At 37.5% G+C, this 18,951-nt stretch overlaps 1 long non-coding RNA gene across 1 annotated transcript; it reads left to right on the forward strand.

Annotated features, from left to right (window-relative positions):
* Nucleotides 1–274: 274 nt before the first annotated feature.
* On the forward strand, nt 275–6,213 carry LOC121814523. Its single transcript, XR_006054395.1, has 3 exons — nt 275–2,811; nt 3,693–3,834; nt 5,593–6,213. It is a non-coding gene; the product is annotated as an uncharacterized LOC121814523 (long non-coding RNA).
* Nucleotides 6,214–18,951: the final 12,738 nt, after the last annotated feature.

Below are 18,951 nucleotides of genomic sequence, written 5' to 3' on the forward strand. Positions count from 1 at the left end.
AAATCGTCCGCCTGGGGCTGTAAGCTCAGTCGATCTGGTAATGAGAACTTGCATATGACGCCAAGGGGTGGGAAAAGGAAAATTGTAGACCTATTATGATGTATAATTACTTGTGTGACAGTCCTGCCTCCACCAGCTCTAAAATCCTGTTTAGTGAAAGTTTTGCTGTGGACTCTTTACGGCTTCTAAATTTCTTTCTCAGAAAATATTTTAACGCTAAAAAAAAAAAAAAAAAAAAAAAAGAAGTACATATTTTGATAAGGAAAAAAAATAATAATTTCATGGTTGATTCAATGAGGTTTAAACCCCACGTTTCTGTATTTGACCAAAACAAATGGTGCTTGTTTAAGAGATAACCTTTTCTCCACATATGTTTATAAGATCAGTGTTAATCCAAGCATCTGTTTATCTGCCTGAGTCACAGCGCTGGCTCATTTTCTACAGAGACAGAAAACATTAAGCCAGCATTCTCTGAGCTCCATAAATTAAGGTTCAAAATATAAGACCTTCATGTGGTTGGAATCTGCAGATTAAACAATGGTCATAAATCAGGCACATCTGGGGTGCAATAAATCTGTCTTTCTATTTTTGGACACCTCGCTCTGAGTCCGATGTGCCAGGATTTGAAGAGCTCTCAATGCAGATAGAGGGATCAGTATGGCTTGAGCATTGTCTCACGCAATTGTATTATTCATCCATGAAAATCACTTTTTGCTATGGATCAGCATGTACTTGGAATCAAATTGTCCATGAAGTTCATTACTTTGATATTACAGTCTTTTCCAAGGATTATTTTGGCTCTCAGCAAGAGTTCTTTTTTCTGCTGATCAGCAAAATGGCACGACTGATTCAGTGGTAACAAATACAGTTTGAACTGAAAAAAATTCAAGCATGTCCCAGCTTGTGTGCTGTATTACAGAATAATAAATTAACGTTTGCTTGACTCTAAATTATAAGTACACCTGCTGCCATCATATCCAGTCATTTGTACATGAAGACTAAGACATGTACCAAAACTAAACATGCAACTCCTTCTATCAATATCACTATTGCATTTTATTTAAGACACCGATTGTTTACGTGGACGCACACAGCCATTCCCTTCTTGAAATGCTTAAATCCCGCAGTCATTCTTCAATTATTATCTAGGTTTATGATGTCCAACGTAGAATAGTGAATGCGTTATTGTATCATTATGTTGCTAGAGAAAAGCAAAGCTTTGATCTAGTTTGTATTTGAGTTGCATGCATAATTATTATTTCTGTCTCCTTGGTTTATTTGCAGCAGATGTGTGGGAATTGATTCTGTATTACACCAAACCATCTGCTATTCATTCACTCTTCATTTGTTTTGTTTTCTATGAATTGAACACGCTCAGAATGAACGTTTGGAATCTTTTATCACTTGCCAGTTGTCCAAACTAATGAGGGATATGAAAGCTTTCTGCTGAGCTTTATATTTTGGGGCATAACAGCCTTTAACCACATGCTTTTGTAGGCTTTATGTATATATTTATATACACTCTAAATACACGCTCAGCGCGTTTATATCTGAAGCCATCAATCTGAAGGCCTAAATCAGAACAAAAGGGATGCTGGAGCCAGGAAGATATTCATTGTCTCCCATAAAAGAATTAGCTGAATAAACAGCTTTAATGCAAACTTGCATGGAGTTCCAGCCTTTTCAAAAGTTGGAAATCAACACAAGTTCAATGTAGATATTCGTTTTACTGGACTGGCATGACTTTCAAGTTTTTTTCTCTCTGCAAAGCATAGAAAAAGCTACAAAGTCCACCAGGAGTTGATGGTGTTGGCATACGCCAAATAAAAACTTTCACCAAGAGGACAGCGGTTTGTGTCTTATGTGGTATCATTACATCTCTGTAATTGTATTTTTAGAATAGACTGGGAAGAAAATTACACAAAAAAAACCAAAACATTTTTGGTGAGGTTTATGCCCCAAAGCTACAATATTGTACAGAAGTCTTGTGAAAGCACTCGGTTCTTTATATTTGCTAGGATAAAGGGAAATATTTGCATTGATCTATTGTGAAAAAATAAATGCAAATGCAATATATACTATATTTCCAGGCTTTATGAAAGACATTTAAAGCTCTTCTTTGAATTAACACAAAACTGGTTCACCCCTTGACTTCTAGGTCCTCAGCCCTATTAAATGTTAACTTACAGAGGATCACTGGAGGGTCGTTGGTCTTCTTTGCAAAATGTTGTTGTTGTCTTTATTTTAACCTATTAAGAACATTGACATAAATCTTTAACATAGATGGTAAAACTGAATTAATGGAACTGTTTCTCACTGTGTTTGTGTATTTACAGGGCAAAAATGAAGAGCACACTTCTACTGGTGTCTTTGGACTCCAATACAAACATTAGAGCCTAACCTGATGTCTAGCATTTGTCGACCAAAAACAGTTAATGGATACTTGTGGCTATTTTGCGTAACTGTGTTCACAGTAAGGCTAATAATTATACATGTTGCAGATGCTGCTTTTTCCATATACCCTCTAATAGCAGGTTTTAAACCAAACCCAGGTAAGATGGCTGCCATATGGTTCCATTTGTGTGTGGGAATGTGTTTTGACATTTCCTTTTTATTGTTAAGATCTAAATGAAATATCCAACTGTTGCCTTTTATTCCAGTAGGAGGCTGTAATTGTCGGATGCCTGGATAAACTGTCAGCTTAGACCGATTTCTTCTGCAGCCATCTGGACCATTAGTCCCCCTTCAATGCCTGCACATTTTTGGACTCACTACACAGGAGAGGAGATAGCGGCTCAGATGACGCCAAAGGTAATCACAGGAACTTGAATGGGCCCCTGCCACTGATGCACAGACCAGACTGATAAGTTGGACAAAATGCCCATTTGAGGTTGAGATTTTTTTTTTCCAGGACAGCCTAATTGCTGCTGAGTGGTGGGCAGTTTGGCCAGATAATCAAGATGGCAGAAAATTGATTAATCCCTAGCCAGTCTTTTGAATGAAGCCAAGTTTCCTTCAGTTTGAACAATTCCATCATTGAGGGGGGGAAAGGGAAAGTTTTTCAGAAATACACGTCATGTGTGACTACACGTGTCTTTCTGATTTGAAGCTCACTCTTGGTTGATAAACTAAGCATATTATATACATACTACAGCAGTATGTACCATAACCTTTGTTCCAGGGTAAGAATTGCTTTAATAAAAACAAAACAAAAAGAAAGAAAGAAAGAAACCATTTAATATTCCCAGCAATAATCCCTTGGAGGGAATTGAGCCTTCAATAAATATTTAGCCATATATACTGCTGTGAAGCACAAGAAATTAAATGCTTAGGTAAAAATCATATTGTTTCTGTTATTCTACTCCACTGTGTGAAGTAGAGTATGAAGCATATAGCAATACACTGGAAACAACAGAAGCATATTATATTCACAGTAAGAAAATAAATATTCAGGTTTTGCTCTAATGAGAATTTCTTTCAGATAATTTTGTGGTGTGACATTTTTCTCATTATCACGACAAATTATCCTGCTATGTTACAAACTCCTTTTTAATAGAACACATTTAAATCTAAATTGAATTATAAAGAGAACAAATCAAAATCTAATAAGAAAGCCTTTTTTGCTATCTTTTGAATTAACACTAATGCATGCTCAAATACCTGCTCAACTGATCATCTTGTGTTCTTTACAGTGATGTGCTCCAAAACACATTAACGAAGTGACATCCAAACCAAGAGCAAAACCCCCTGCTCCTTTCTGACTGGGACAAAATAAGCTTCCATTCGGAGAAAGACTGATTCCTCAGCCACACATGATAATTCCTTTATGCCATTGTAAGTAACCTACCATTACCTTGGATGATAGTAAATGCTTGTGTTTCGTGTGTCAGCCTTTCCTGGCTTTCCTTCTGGGAAATCACCTGCAGAGTGTGTAAAGGCAGCTGTAGGAGGTGAGCTGCAAAAGCCATAAGCCTTTGACAGCTCACATGTTGTTTGCTTAGTGATAACTTTTCAAAGAGAAGCTGTTTTGCGTATCCAGCTGTTTAAAGAAATGTCAGTGAGAGTGGCATTCCTACATGCTTTTGAACTTTTCTAATGATGATAAATAGGATGTTTAAGGCCATGCACTCGTACAGCATTAGTATAACTTCCTGGGGGGGGGGAGGCCTGGAGAATCTCATATGAAACTTTTCTACATTTTCCGTCTCTAAATAATTTCGCATGGATCTTTCTTCAAATGAAACTCCTCTAGTGCCTCAGGCAGAAGAAATAATTTGGAGTAGTGAATGTTTACTACTTCAGACTGCAACTGTACCACGACTTTCAAACGCAATGTTCTCCAGCATTCATTTTTGCTTATATGTTACCTAGAGAAGTCTGTAATGTTAATGATTAATTTATGCATGGTGTCAGACCCAAACAGGTCCAGAAACAACACTTGATAGGGATCTTTTTTTTTTTTTTATTTAAATGACATGACTAAGAAATACACATAAAACTATAACGTTGGGATGGGTTAGTGGAACAAACTGTACACATTACACTGGTTCATGATGGCAGTTAACACAGGCGCATAACAGAAGCAAGGTTCCACGCATAAAATTCAAGCGTGATGATGCTACTCCCCTTCACACTGAAGTTATACTCACGCAAAGGTACTTTGAGCTGCTCACCAATTTTCTAAGGGGTGTGGGACAGATTTTCCATCAGGTGCCACCGGTGATGTCTGACATGATGTATATTATATCGTTTAATATTAACTGTCCTATTAGCTATGCTTTAGTCTCCATTAACTGATACAATGAATGCTGCTAAATCTAGCAGCATTCTGGTATCGACTGTATTTACTACTGGCTATGGCAGCGCACAGCCTGCAGCCTATAATAATGCTCTGATTATATATAGATTAACTGCAGAGATCTTGACAGCTCCTTTTTCATTGCACCATTATAATATAAAAATACTGATTAGATCAGTAATAGCCAAATGAACATGTAAGCCTCCTGGTTTCTTTCAGAGGTCCTGCATCACTGGCAGTCCAAACTTGCTGTTTTTACAATGCAGGCATTCAGTTTCAGTTTCTACGTCATATCTATTTATTCATATGCTGTATGTACATATCATTTTAAGAGGTTAACATCTTAAAACTCAGATGTGTAGCACAAAGAAAATTTCCACTTTCAGTATTAGATTTCGTCTACAGTCAAGCTCTGACAATACTTACACTTAGACATGCAAAACATATAACAATGACCGAAACAAATGTTACCTAAAGTGGACAAACACTTAAATCTGCTTACAATGTCAAATTGTTACCATTTGTGGTTGAACACTTTAGAAAGGGATTTCTGTTTCTGGTAGAAGCAGAATAGGGAGTGGAGACACTACAGTCACTTTCTGAAAATTACATTTAGATTGCACATAAACAGATTTGAGTTTCACCCACTCTGTTGTCAACAACTGCGGTGCATACTGTGGATTTAAGTTTCAAATTCACAATGAAGGCATATAATGAGCTGACCAGATAAATCTAATAATGCATCCTACTGAGTTTGTCTCAGATTAATCTGAATCCCTTCTATTTCCATTTAGGCATGGCTGTCAAAGATACAGTCCCAAAGGACATGAGGGACAGCAAAGTGTTGTTTATTCTTCAGCTTTCTCCAGGGCACGAAGAAAATGCCAACAAGGTTTTCATTGTGAAAGAACAGACATCCTTTGTGTTCCCTGCCATTGAGTTCTGTGTTTCCATAGCCCAATGCTCTCCACCCTCTAAATCATATAATATTCCTGAATTACAAAGACATGCGGAGAATAGGGTTTCTTTTTTCTCAGACATTTCTGTCAGTGTCTTAAAGTTTTGTCTTGGCCAAGAAATCTGAGCCCTGCTCCAGAGGCAGATCAACACACTTACCGAAGACAATGCCTGTCAGTAATTTATGGGTTTGAAGAAGTCTGGTGTAAAAGCCATAAAAAGTTAAAGTCTGATGGAAGGGGAACAGTTACACTTGGTGTTTAAACGTGGCACAATTTGGTGCCAACTGTATTAAACATGGATTTCAAACAACTTAACAAGACTTAGAGGCTAGAGTCAACAGATCTCTGGGCTATGATGAGGGAGAGCAGTGCCTTCTAACATACTGATGTTTAACAGCCATATTTATTTATATCTTCACCAATGTTTTTTAGTGTGTTGGCATGGAAACATTTGTTTATAACCAAATTAAAATTTATCTATTTAACAATGTGGTTTTTTTTTTTTTTTTGGTGCATCTTAAGAGAGACTTGACCAAACAAATGAACTTAAGCAAATTTACAGATTGATTTTTCTTTTTGATAAATCTAATTAAAGCCGCAAAACATAGACGTTAACATCTTGTTAGTACTAATTTAGAAGATGATCAAGTGCTCCAAGATGTATCATTTTGGAGCAGTGAATGTCTCTATGATACTTGACATGACAGTTCATCCAATAGCTGTCAATGTGATCAATGCGCATATTTCCACTCCTATGAGGCAATGAGAATAAATGCTATTGATTAAACACTATTCAGTTCAAGTTACTAGAATGTTATATATTCTGGGAATTGCATATGCACAAATACCACAAAAAAGTTAAGTTGGTTGGTTAGTTGGCCGGTAATTCTGAACAAATAAATAAAAAATAAAATACAAAAACACTATACATCAGTGAGGTTAGTATCAGACATACTAAAACTCATGAAGGTATATAAATGTTTTAATTCCAAAGGTAGAAGTTTAACACTTATCAAGACCTACCCTTTTTTGTATAAAAAAACAAATGTGCAAACTAAACGTATATGCTTAAATATAGTCTACATACATACTGTGAGATGTGCTATTGGTTCCCACAGCCAGTTTATTGAGGATGTAGTTTCCGCTCAGTGCATGAAGTTTGCTTCTGTGCTTGACCTGCTGACAAATGTGCATCTCCACCTTGTTGGAAATATGTTCCATTATAGTTTCTTTTTTCTCTCTCTCTCTGTTATTTTCCCTCTTCTTCCCTCTCCCCACAGCTTTCCCATCATTCCTACCTCTTCCCTTATTGGCTGTCAGGGACATGTCTGTGGTTCTGCGGGATCCTCCCATGTAAACAGGCATGTTTTACCGCCAGCAGACTGCCAAACCCTCTCAATTTGTCACTTCCCCAAGTCAATTTGTGTTTTGTGGCTTGCAAGGTGCTAGCAAAGGTACTTAAAGGGGAAACCTCAGGCAAAGTGAGGCCAGAGATGGAAGAGATGTGGTCAACGGTTTGCGCTCTTTCATAGGTGTGCTGAAAGTACAAAACCACTAGAGTGCCTCGAACAGTAACCAACACAACCTTCATATGTTTGTACTTCAGATTATATTTTTTCTTGGTTGACAGATGTTGCTTCTTAGTAAATCTCACCAGCAGGTTGTAATATTACTTGCAGTTGTAACCAATGGTCACTGGCACTGCTCATCCAGAGCTTGGCATCTGTGTGGTCTGAACCACAAACCCACCATTCATTAGTAGCACATGGCAGAGGAAAGTTTATATACAATGTACAGCAGCACTTAGAGGTAACAGTATCTGTATTTAGCAGGAATTTGTTTCAGAATATTTTTTTTGAAAAACATTTACCTTCCATTTGTTTCGTCAGTAAACAGCGGTCAGTGACAATTAAGCATACTTGATAAAAATAGTCCTACAACTTTTTGAGTGCTGAGGAACCCAAATTTTGTTTATAAAGATGATAAGTTCCAGTAATATTCCATTTTATAAGTAGACTGGCTTTGACTACTACATTCCTAACATTATTATGCAATAGGATTTTTGCCATGCAAAGTATCCATTTGAAAGCGTAAGTTATTTAGCAGACTAAGAGAGAATTATTGAACATTATAATGATTAATTAAATGTTTAAATAATGCTCATTTCCAAAATTACATTTATTATTGGACTCCACATGAGTAGCTTTGCATGATTCGCAGTTCAAAATAATCCTGATTTACCTTACACTGGCCTTTGTGGCAGCACCTCTGTTCATTCCCTGAACTAAGCCATTTTAACAGCCTTGCCCCTCCTTTTATACAACATTCTTCTGGTTCAGTTATTTATATAGAGCCAAATCACAACAACTGCCGCCCCAAGGCACTTTATAATATAACGTAAAGCCCCTACAACAATACAGAGAACCCTCGACAATCACATGCGCCCCTATGAGCAAGCACTTGGCAATAGTGGGAAGAAAAAACTCCATTTTAACAGGAAGAAACCTCCAGCAGAACTCAGCAGTCTGACAGTGAAGTGCTTTGTTTTCAAAGAAAATATTCCCTTTCAGGATCAGGACATACTATATAATGTCTCTAAGAAGGATTTGGACATTTCAGTGATAAATGTATGAAAATTACTGCACTGAGTAAGGAAATATCAAGGTAAATGGCATTTGTACTTTTTTTAAATGGTTCAAATAAATGTTATGAAACTGATTATTTAATGCATCATCAAGCCCATGAATTCTGTGACACTGAAACAAAGGATGCAAGTCTAGCGTCTAGTCCATGTAGAGAAACCAATGTTTTTAACACTTTTACCCAACTTTGCATCTCTCAACATTATCTCCAAAAGTTGATTCTGTTCATCTGGACGTAGCGTTTTGTGGGAGAAACGTTTCGTGAAACCAGCCCATTGTTCCTTCAGTGGGCTGGTTTCAGTCATTATGCAAATGTACTGTTTATAAACCTGCAGTCAGCTGAGACTGAAGAAGTCACTTGGATGAGTGATGAAATGTTTCTCCCACAAAACGCTACATCCAGATGAACAGAATCAACTTTTGGAGATTTACTTACCTGGATGATTGAGCATGCATCAAGAAATCTCTCAACATTATAAAAAAAAGTCTTCAGTGGCAGATTAATCCCAATCTCTACGTTTATATAAAAACATGAGCTGTGCATTATAACTGAACCAAGAAATGCAATAAAAGAATCAAAAGAAATCAAGAATTTGATTTGAAATTATTCTGTAACTGAATCTGTATAACTGTGCGAGGTTTGTACAAAATACTCAGAAAAATCATTCTTGTTTGATTCCAGCTGCTGTTGAGACCAAGACAGATAGAAGCTGCTGTTGATGAATCTCTGATCCTACTTTTACATAATGAACTCTGCTGCCACAAGGCACATTTGTCAGTTTTTGAAATGCAGAGTATGTTTCTGATATCATGATGGATTGGAGCATATAAAGAGGTTTCAGCAGCTGACGTTGGACAGCTTAGTGACTTGAGTGTCAGTGGTTTTGTGGGTGTCAGTTCAGTGTGGGTACAGAACCAAAAGCTCTTCCGAAAATACTTTCAGATGGAATTTTTTTTTTTTTTTTGACAAAGACGTGCAGCTGCCTTTGTCATCTGGGCATATGTGCACTCATGCAGATGGGCAAGGCCGCCCCCACATATTACATACACACACTTCTCCCATTACTTGTCTGTTGTCTTTCCACGGCTCATGTTCACCAGATGCAGGAGAAAACAGATGAGAGAGAGTAACAGATAAAGTAAAATAGGAGTAAGGCACGGCAGGGAGGGGATGGAGAGCGCGGAGAAGAAACAGATGTGTGTGCGTCTGATGATTCAAAACTGCAAGGTGAAGAAAATAAGTAGGGAGGTGAAAGGGGACTATCAGTCGGCGATGAGGAGAAAGGAGGTGAGAAAAGAAAAAAGATGACGTGTGAACCTCATTTGGCCAAGCTGAAGAAAAACAAAACAAAACACATGATGGTCCTTCTTGTGACATCTTGTAAACATCTTCTGATGATGATGATGATGATGACGGTGGTGGTATTAAAATTCAGTACATGAATGAATAAATAAATGAATGAATAAAGGGAAAATGCAAAACCATGACTTGCTGAAAACAGAAAAAAAAAATGAACTTCAGCATTTAGAAATCACACAGGGCAAGAAACCAAGGCAGTGAGAGGGAGGGCAACAGGAATATTAGGAAAAATATATAAAATATTTCAGAAAGCACTTGGCTCTTTCTCCTTACGCCTTCACTGTGAGCAATGTGTCAAGGACTTCAAAAGGATTTGCAGTTGAAATAGAGAACAGAGGATCCGCAATCCACTATCACAGAACAGCAGCAAAATCTTCTGCTAGATCTTTTGTAATGGACTATAAGGGACACCGAAGGGGACTTTAGGCGTTCCCTTCACTTTAGGAATCACTAACCCCTCAGCAAATCCTTTCCCTTATTGGCGGGCAAAAGAAAATTGTTCTGGCCATTCCTCTCTCCAAAATTTGTGTTACATGTCTATTCTTAGGTCTTTTAACCCAGCTTTCTAATGTTAAATAGGTGAACTGCTTCCTGTGATATGGTCTATTTTTATTTGATCGAATCGTATGAGAGCTGAGTTAGACCCTAGCTAAAGGAAGCATTTTAATTCCTTAAGCATTTTAAAATGAGGTACGAAATTCTTAAAATGAAAACCCCACCGCTTGAAGGCTGCTATATCTTGGGACAAAGCTACTGTAGTTAGATATGATTGTTACAAGACTGTGGATAGACAGAAGATGAATAATTATTGCAAGGCTCAATGGGTCAGAGATGGGTGAAAGAGCTGGGGCAGAGCAGGGCAGAGTGGATGAAAGATGCATGGATAACTGGGCAGATTGCTGGCTGTGCAGAGCAGTGGGGGAACGTTAGGTGAACAGATGAGAGTCCAGAACAAGAACTAATCCAAGCAAATAAAGAGCGAAATTTTAAGCACAGCAATCAGTGTTTGCTCTGTTTTTTATCCATCTAATCATCCATCCAGGTAGCGTACACATTGGACTTCATTTATTTTAGTGTAACAGAATTCAATTTTCCCTTCAATTCTGTTCTTCTACAGCAAAGTTATAAAAGTTAGTTATAAAGCTGTGAAAACAAATCTTACATAGTTTTTTAAAAATTCTATTTGTATTTCTAAAAGTTAGATAAAAATTAAAAACTTAACTTCTTCATGAAAAGAAGTTTCCTACAGGTGAAAGAAGATGTCAAAATTACTCCCCTGTTATTTCTCCTGTTAACTTAATTCTTTGCAATGGTTAAAGTTTAGGTTTGTGTATCAGTAACAAAAACAACAACAAACGCATCTATTGGAGATAATTTATCTGATTTTCAAGAGTGGGACCACATCTCCATACACAAACCTTGTGGTTCTTGTCTATATATGAGTCCCCCGGCACTTAAAGCTGTTTGTTTTTGTGCCCCATCCTCCCTCCCTTTTTAAATTCATTCACTTCTCATTAGTACATGGGGATCTGCCCAGCCCGGGAGCTGCCGCCAGTCCCCACTGAGGCCTTCCCCAAACCGCAGTCTCAATCCATGCTCAAGCCATCTGCCATCATCTACTAGAAATGCTGTCAAACCAAAAATGAGGATGTGGTCCCAGCTAGTGAAAGAAGATGTTCTAGCCAATAAAAATTAGCAGATCCTTGGAGCTCAAATCCTGGTGAGTTCACCAAACACTCAGATTTTATCCCTAAATCATGCATCTCATGTATCTATGCATCTGAGAGCTTCTACAGAGCCTTTCATATGGCACTAGGTCAAACCAGAACACAGAAAAAGACAGGGAGCCTCCTCGAGATATCTAGAGAATGCTGAACATGGCTGACAAATGAAGACACAGCTGCTTCATCTGAGAGCTCCTAGTCTCTCAGGAACGTGGAGTTATGAGGCCACTTACACACGACTATGTTTGCTTAGTCTCTGACACGGAAAGACAACCAACAAGAGAAATGGGAAGAGAGGGAGGAAGGAGGAAAAGGAAGGAGATGGGCGAAAGGCCGATGGTAAAGAACAAAGTTATAAAAACGATGGATTCCATTAAAAAGAGAAAAGAAGGTACGCTAGAAAGGTACTGCAAGTCAGCACATGTAATCACACTTAACTGCTTTCAAAGCAAACGAAAGCCAGACAGAGTCAGAGTCATTGTCCCATTGGCAGTAATATTAACAATTTCAAACATCAGCCCCTTTATTATATATAATTTGTGACCACAGGGGTGTTTGGACTTTCTATAATACCTGCAAACTGCAACTTTCATTTCTTTAAATAAGTCAGAAGAGACTGTGCTTTAGTATAGTTTCAGCATAATCTCTTCAAGCTTTCTCAGGAAAATAAAAAGGTGAGCTAAAACAGCCAAACAGACTTTCAGCTGACTTTTTAGTGCAGCCTTCTTTGTAGATATTATTTTCATTTTTTTGTAACTCATGTTACTCATTTGGAGACAGATTTCTGCAACAAAAATACAGTTTTGTCTCATAAATGTAAAATCCAATGTGTTTTTGTCTGTTCTATTGATTCACTGCAGATCACAATTTTTTTTATTGACCTTTTGCCAACAGCTTATCTACAAAAGAGAAAAACAAGCTGATAAAATGAAAAATTATGCTATTAATGATATTACCTCTCTAGATAGGATGCATGTTTATCTGATGGTATATTTGTTGTGAATTAATTTGCCAGATTTTAAGTAATAGGTTTATTTGGTTTATCAAATGTCAACTCTCAAAGATGATATATTCAAAATGTTTTGAATAGACAGACCAACTGTCCACAGACATATTCATACTATCACAGAACAAGCTGTAAAGTTAAATATCAGAGAAGCTGGATTCAGTAGTTGGTTGCTTAAAAACAGTTATTTTTCTGTGTTCTTGTGCTTTAATGTGAAACAATTTTTGTTATCTATTGATTTTTTTTTTTTTTGCAAAGAAAACAAATTGTAGCTTCTTGATGGGTCTAGAAAGATCAACACACACTCATACAGACAAGAATGCACACACTTCAAACTTCAACCAAAGGGTGTCAATCATTGGTCTTGGTTGGTGGCCTTATGGTGTCCATCTCCAGACTAAACCACCCACACAACTCATTCAGACACTCTCACAACAAAACACTTGAAACAGCTGGGCAAGCTAAACCTGTATCAGTGAAGGCAAGAAGCTCATTGGAGACAGGGGTTTTCTTTGAAGTTGTGTCGCTCGGTCTGTGTGCCAATCCTTTTGTGGCCTGAAGAAGATTTACAGCTTGTCCTGCTCACCTCTGCTTTCCTACAGCTGCTTCAACACTGTCTGCTGGTGACAGCCACACAGCTCATAAAGGCTCCCATAAACGCCAAAAATATCACCTTGCTAATTTAGTAAGTGGGATGGCTCATCCAATAATGCATACAGTAAAGGTTTGCTTGGTTAGCATAACCTATACATGTGTTATTTTTACTTAGTTTTTTACAGCTGCAAAAATTAGATGTCTTTGTTTCTTTTTTTTTTCAATACATTAATGTTCCAATACAAGAAGTTGAAATGATAAGAAACCAAGTTTTGTTTTCTGAAAATGTGAGCATGTTGACAAATGATATGACCACCTTCCCCATAGTAACAGAGGGAAACCTGAGTGTTAGACTAGGGCCTAAAGCACAATTAAGAAGTGAACTGGCACCCCCTGCTGGCCACCTTATCAGAGCCGTACCAGCAAGACACCTGTTTAAAGGTGATAAACAACATTATTATTTTTTCTAATAAAATATTTGATTTACAGATATAAAAGTAACAAAAGCATGTTCCATGTCAAGTTGTTCCTACTCCTTATAAATCTGACCTGGCAGAAATGCTGGGTTCATGGCTGACTGTAAATTATTAGTTAAATGGCATAACTGATTGATTACTGCAGTTATTGTCAGCATCTGGACATTTATTAATATGTAAAGCAAGTACATTTAAATAAATAATAAATTGAAACTAACCATAGAAATTTGTGTTATCCATAATTAAATTATTCATGTAATCTGTATTTAGTTGACAAAGGAAGGAGTGCCCCATTATTTAATACACCAGTAATAAACCATTAATTAAGATATTTTATTACAAAATCTTTTATGTGATACAAATTAAATGTTGTTGAGTTCTGGACTGCTGTTTGGACAAACTATTCAATGTGCAGTTCACCTTGTGGAAAATTGCTATTAACCAGTTCTTTAGAAGTATGACCTTCAGGGCTGCGTATACTTTCTTTTTCCCCAAGGTATTTTCTAAATATAAAATTTTCTAATTTTCTAAAGTTAATATCTTCAAATATGTTGAAAAAATAATTTCACAGCAGAAAAAGAAATGAAAGAAAACTAAAATGAGCGTTCATAGAGGAAATATACCACACTGACATGATGCACATTGACATGGAAGGCAACAAATCTATTGCTCATCCTAAACTGTGCTGACAGCAAAACCCCGCTGTACCACACAACCACATATAAATTATTTTTTTGCATTATTTAACAGCTGGCTGAATAATTTTCCTCCCCTGCTGCTTTCCTTTCCGCCGCACCCCTGCCTACCCAGATTTTAGGGCAATTTAGAGCCCACATTTATTTCTATTTGGAAAAAAAGATCTCACTGCATCCAGTCTAAATCACTGCAACATCTGAGCAGTAGTTAAAGGCCATTATTTATGTAGATCTCGGGAAGCCCGGTTGAAACTAGAGCACCTGTCACCCACAGCTAAAAGGGAAATATCGAAAGTTTGAGGACCAAAGAATTAATGTCACTATTACACAACTAACTACCTTTTCTGGCTCTGCACTAGAAAAATAACTTCTATAGTTCCCTGCTGTGATCAGGCAGTCGCTTCCTTTTAAACACCAAGGAGTCATCTCGTCAAATATTTCCACACCGTGTCACCTTGAAACAATCTCTTCCCACTCTGCTTTCTGCTCCAAAGTTTCCATTAAACTCTTGGCTTCCTCCTTTCATTACATTTTATTTATTTTCTGAGCTCTTAAATGATTATACTGAGGTCATGGGAATACTGTAAGAGAAATATTTCCTTGGGTTTTGGTACTGCTTAAACTGTTTTCCTGTAAAAGCACTTCCAGTATGTAACGTAGACTGTAGAATTAGAGTTCAAACTTCTGTCAGCAATTCCCTGAGAGCCGCCACCATAAATTATGCTAGCCACAATCCAGAACAATAGAGCTTCAGCCATCCTTTGATGCTTGTGTAAGATGGGAAATATAACCAACTTGGAGAAAATGCACTCACTGGCTACGTTACTAGATAAACCTTGTTATTAGAAGGTTGGACTCCTTTTTACCTTCAGAACTGCCTGAATTATTCATGACATTGACTCAACTGGGTGCTGAAAACATTCCTCAGAGCTTTTGGTTGATTTGGACATGATAACCTCACCCAGTTGCTGCAGATTTGTCAGCTGCACATCCAGCATATGAATCTGTTCCACAGCATCCCAAAGGTGCTCTATGGGATTGAGCAACAATACTCAGGTAGGTTTTGGTGATTACATGATGCTCAATTGGTACTAAGAGGCCCAAAGTGTACCAAGGGACTATGCCCCACATCATTACACAACCACCATCAGTCTGAATCATCGATGCAATGCAGGATGGATCCACCATCATTTTGTACATATTGCAACATAAATTGCGACTCATCAAACAAAGCAGCATTTTTACAAATCTCTAAATTCCAATTTTGGTGAGCCTGTGCAAATTTTAACCTCAGTTTCTGGTTCTTAGCTCACTTCAGATGCTGTATCTGCCACAAGGTTTGACACGTTGTGCATTCAGACTATTGTGCATGCATACCTTGGTATAAAGAGTGGTTATTTTGAGTTATTGTTGCTTTCCTATCAGCTTGAAGCAGCCTGGCTATTCTCCTCTGACCTCTGGCATACACAAGGCATTTTTATCCAGAGAACTGCTGCTCACTATTTTCTGTTATTTTGGACCATTCTATGTAAACTCAATTGTTGTGTAGGAAAATCCCAGTAGATCAGCAGTTTCTGAAATACTCTAACCAGCCTGTCTGGCACCAACAACCTATGCCACATTTAAAGTCACTTACAGTCCATAATTTGCTGAAAAAGACAATTTTTATAGTTTTGCCCCTGTACACCACCACAGTGGTATTTAAAATCAATCAATGTTGACTGGAGTACATTCATTCAGCTCAGAGTTTTGCTTTGGGTGTTTGTTTGTTTTTTGTTCTATGTAGCAATTCAAGCCATTTTTATACATAGTCCCACAATTTTATGGAGAGGTGAAATCTCTTCCGTTGTCATTTATGACTAATGAAGTTGATTCAAACTGTTTAACTTCTATATTATAGCTTTCCACTGTAATTTTAACTATAGGGCCTAAAGAGATCTCAGTGCAACGATTCAATATTCTTTAAAAGCATGAATGTAGAGAACAGAGCTAAAGTGCACGATGATAAAATAATTTCCTTGGTAAATATAAACAACTTTTCAGCATCAAACCACCTTAAACAATATCATCAAGGAGACCGACTTATCATTGTTAAGGTTTACAATCACGAGATGCCTTCATGAATGAACATACAGAGTGGTTACAACAAGGTGCACAGCACTGGTTACACTCCTGAACAGGAAAACCAGTTTAGACTTCTAGACATCTAAAAGAGCCTGCACAGTCCTGGAAAAATATTATTTGGTCAGTCAAAGGAGCTTGCAAAGAAAAGCTTCTGGACTTCTTTAAGTTGCTTGAAGATGTTTCACCTCTCATCCGAGAAGCTTCAGACGCTTTTCTTTGCAAGCTCCTTTGACTACGATGACCTGGAGGACTGAGAACCTTCACAGACATTATTTGGTCAGATGAAACCAAGATGTCGATAGCATTTCACAGTGCAAATGGATAATGAGCCAAAGTATAATCCAAAAACAAGTGAAGAGTTTCTCATGGCGAAGAAATTGGATATTCTTCGATAGCACTTGATCTCAGTGCAATAGCTCTTCAGTCCTTAAGTACAAAACTAAATGCAAAAAAAGAAAAACACAGCAACTGAAAGCGACTGCAACAAGGTCTGGCAGACCATCTCAAGAGAGGAAACACATCATTTTTATGATGTCCATGGATTCTAAACTTCAGGGAGTCATTGACTGCAAATGATTTTTGATAAAGGTATTCAAAACAATCCTTACAATTAAATTATATATTATAAATTATATTTGCCTGTCCAAATATGAGCCACTAAATGTCATGTAAAAATGCAAAATTTTTGTAAAACCCCTTTAATAAAGATGAAACTCTGCCTTTGATTGTGTGATTTAAATCTACTGTGGTGGGTGTTCAGAGGTAAAACTACAAAGATTATGTCTGCCTAACTGTAAATCACCTTTTTCCCCCTATTCTGATGCTCTGTTTGAACTTCAGCAGGTCTTCTCAGCCATGTCTACATGCCTTAATGCAGAGTTGCTACTATGTGAGTGACTGATTATACTTTTTGTATTAACAAGCGGTGGAACAAGTGTACCTAATAAAGTGACCTTCCGTGTAAATGGATCTGCAACATTACATGAGTTAACATTAACATCGATTACGTGTACGTTCATGTAAACTTGATGGAAGAAAATCTTTTGCTTTGGTACTCTGAATGGAGCACTAATTCCCGCCACAGCCAGTCACTATATGAACAATTGTTTTAGGCCTATGAGTCATCTATCCTTCGTGCCAACATCCATGGCACACCTGTTGCTCCAGTTTTAAAAATCCCACATCCTGTGAAAATTAGACATAACATTTAAAAAAGCATGCATAAATCCTTACACAAAAACGCAAACAAGCAAAGCCCAAACAAAACTGGGGTCTCAAAATTGCTATGTTGGTAACCATCAAATTGCAAGGTGACTTAGTTTAGTTTATACAGCTATAAAAACATAATTATGCACTGTGGATTTATGAATACTGTGGTTTTTAAAATTAGGTCCCTAAGAAAAGCTAAAAACCTTTCTGTTAATTTGTTCCCTTTCCCCAAGCCTTTGATTCACCCACTGTGGTGAGATAAACGTTTATAAATCACCGGGTTAGCAACAGAGACACTTCCTAAAAGCACACAAGTGTGTCGGGCCAAAATGAATATGATTTTGATTTGGAGTACATGCCAACACTCCAGCCAATGCTAATCGCTTGGGAAAGCTTGTGAAAACCATGATGGATTTTGCAGACATGGTTTTTGAGCTTTGGGTTTCATCACAAATCCATTTAAGCTTTTATGTAATTTGGTTAAATATACAGAATCCTTTTTATCTTTTTATGTGTCCATTTTGGACTGTCTAACGTTGGTGGAAAATATGATATTGAGATGAACTTCTTTTATTAAACCTGAACTCTGCAGTGTGTGTGTGTGTGTGTGTGTGTGTGTGTGTGTGTGTGTGTGTGTGTGTGTGTGTGTGTGTGTGTATATGTAGCTGACTGAGGAGAGTGAGCTGAGGCAGAAGGTAAAAGCCAAACATTGTTATGTTTTCTTTATGGTGTTCTCCTGGCACCGGTTTGAGAGAAAAGCTCAGCTTCCAGCTGCGACCACTTGTCTGATGCAATTTTCCCCACTGTCAGCAAGTCAGCATGGGCAGTGACTAACACAGAGCTGTTAATGAAATCAAGAGTTGAGTTTTCTGTAACTATGTAAAGAAGGATACCTGTACTATAGCCCAAAATAACAACCAAATGTAATTATTTGATCACGTGAAGCAAAATATCTGACTATTGTTCAAAGACGTCCTTGTGATTGAAGCATTTCCTCTAAGCTCCACATCTGGGGCTCCACATCTGGGGCTGCACATTTGGCGCACAGACCCTTATTTTGAAGTCTTGCTTTGGACTGGTGGAAGACTGAATGATTAAAAGAAAGTTCTCTATAGCCTCTTCAATTCTAAAACAATGACAAGGATCACAGGCTGCCTTTAAGACAGCTGCATCAGATAATTTATCGGCAAGCAATAAAACAGATTAAAAAGTCAATAGACGCACTGAAAAGAAGTAAAATTCTGGATGGCATTTGAAAAACAAGGCTTTGAAAATGTAAAAATAAAAATATCAGATTAGAAAGCTTGGGCTAAAATGAAAGTGGACTAGACTAAAAAAAAAACAAAAACAGAAATGGTGTCTTT

This window comes from Haplochromis burtoni, unplaced genomic scaffold (assembly GCF_018398535.1).
Source record: "Haplochromis burtoni strain Fernald_Lab_line unplaced genomic scaffold, NCSU_Asbu1 Contig_54, whole genome shotgun sequence".
Classification (NCBI taxonomy): Eukaryota; Metazoa; Chordata; class Actinopteri; order Cichliformes; family Cichlidae; genus Haplochromis; species Haplochromis burtoni.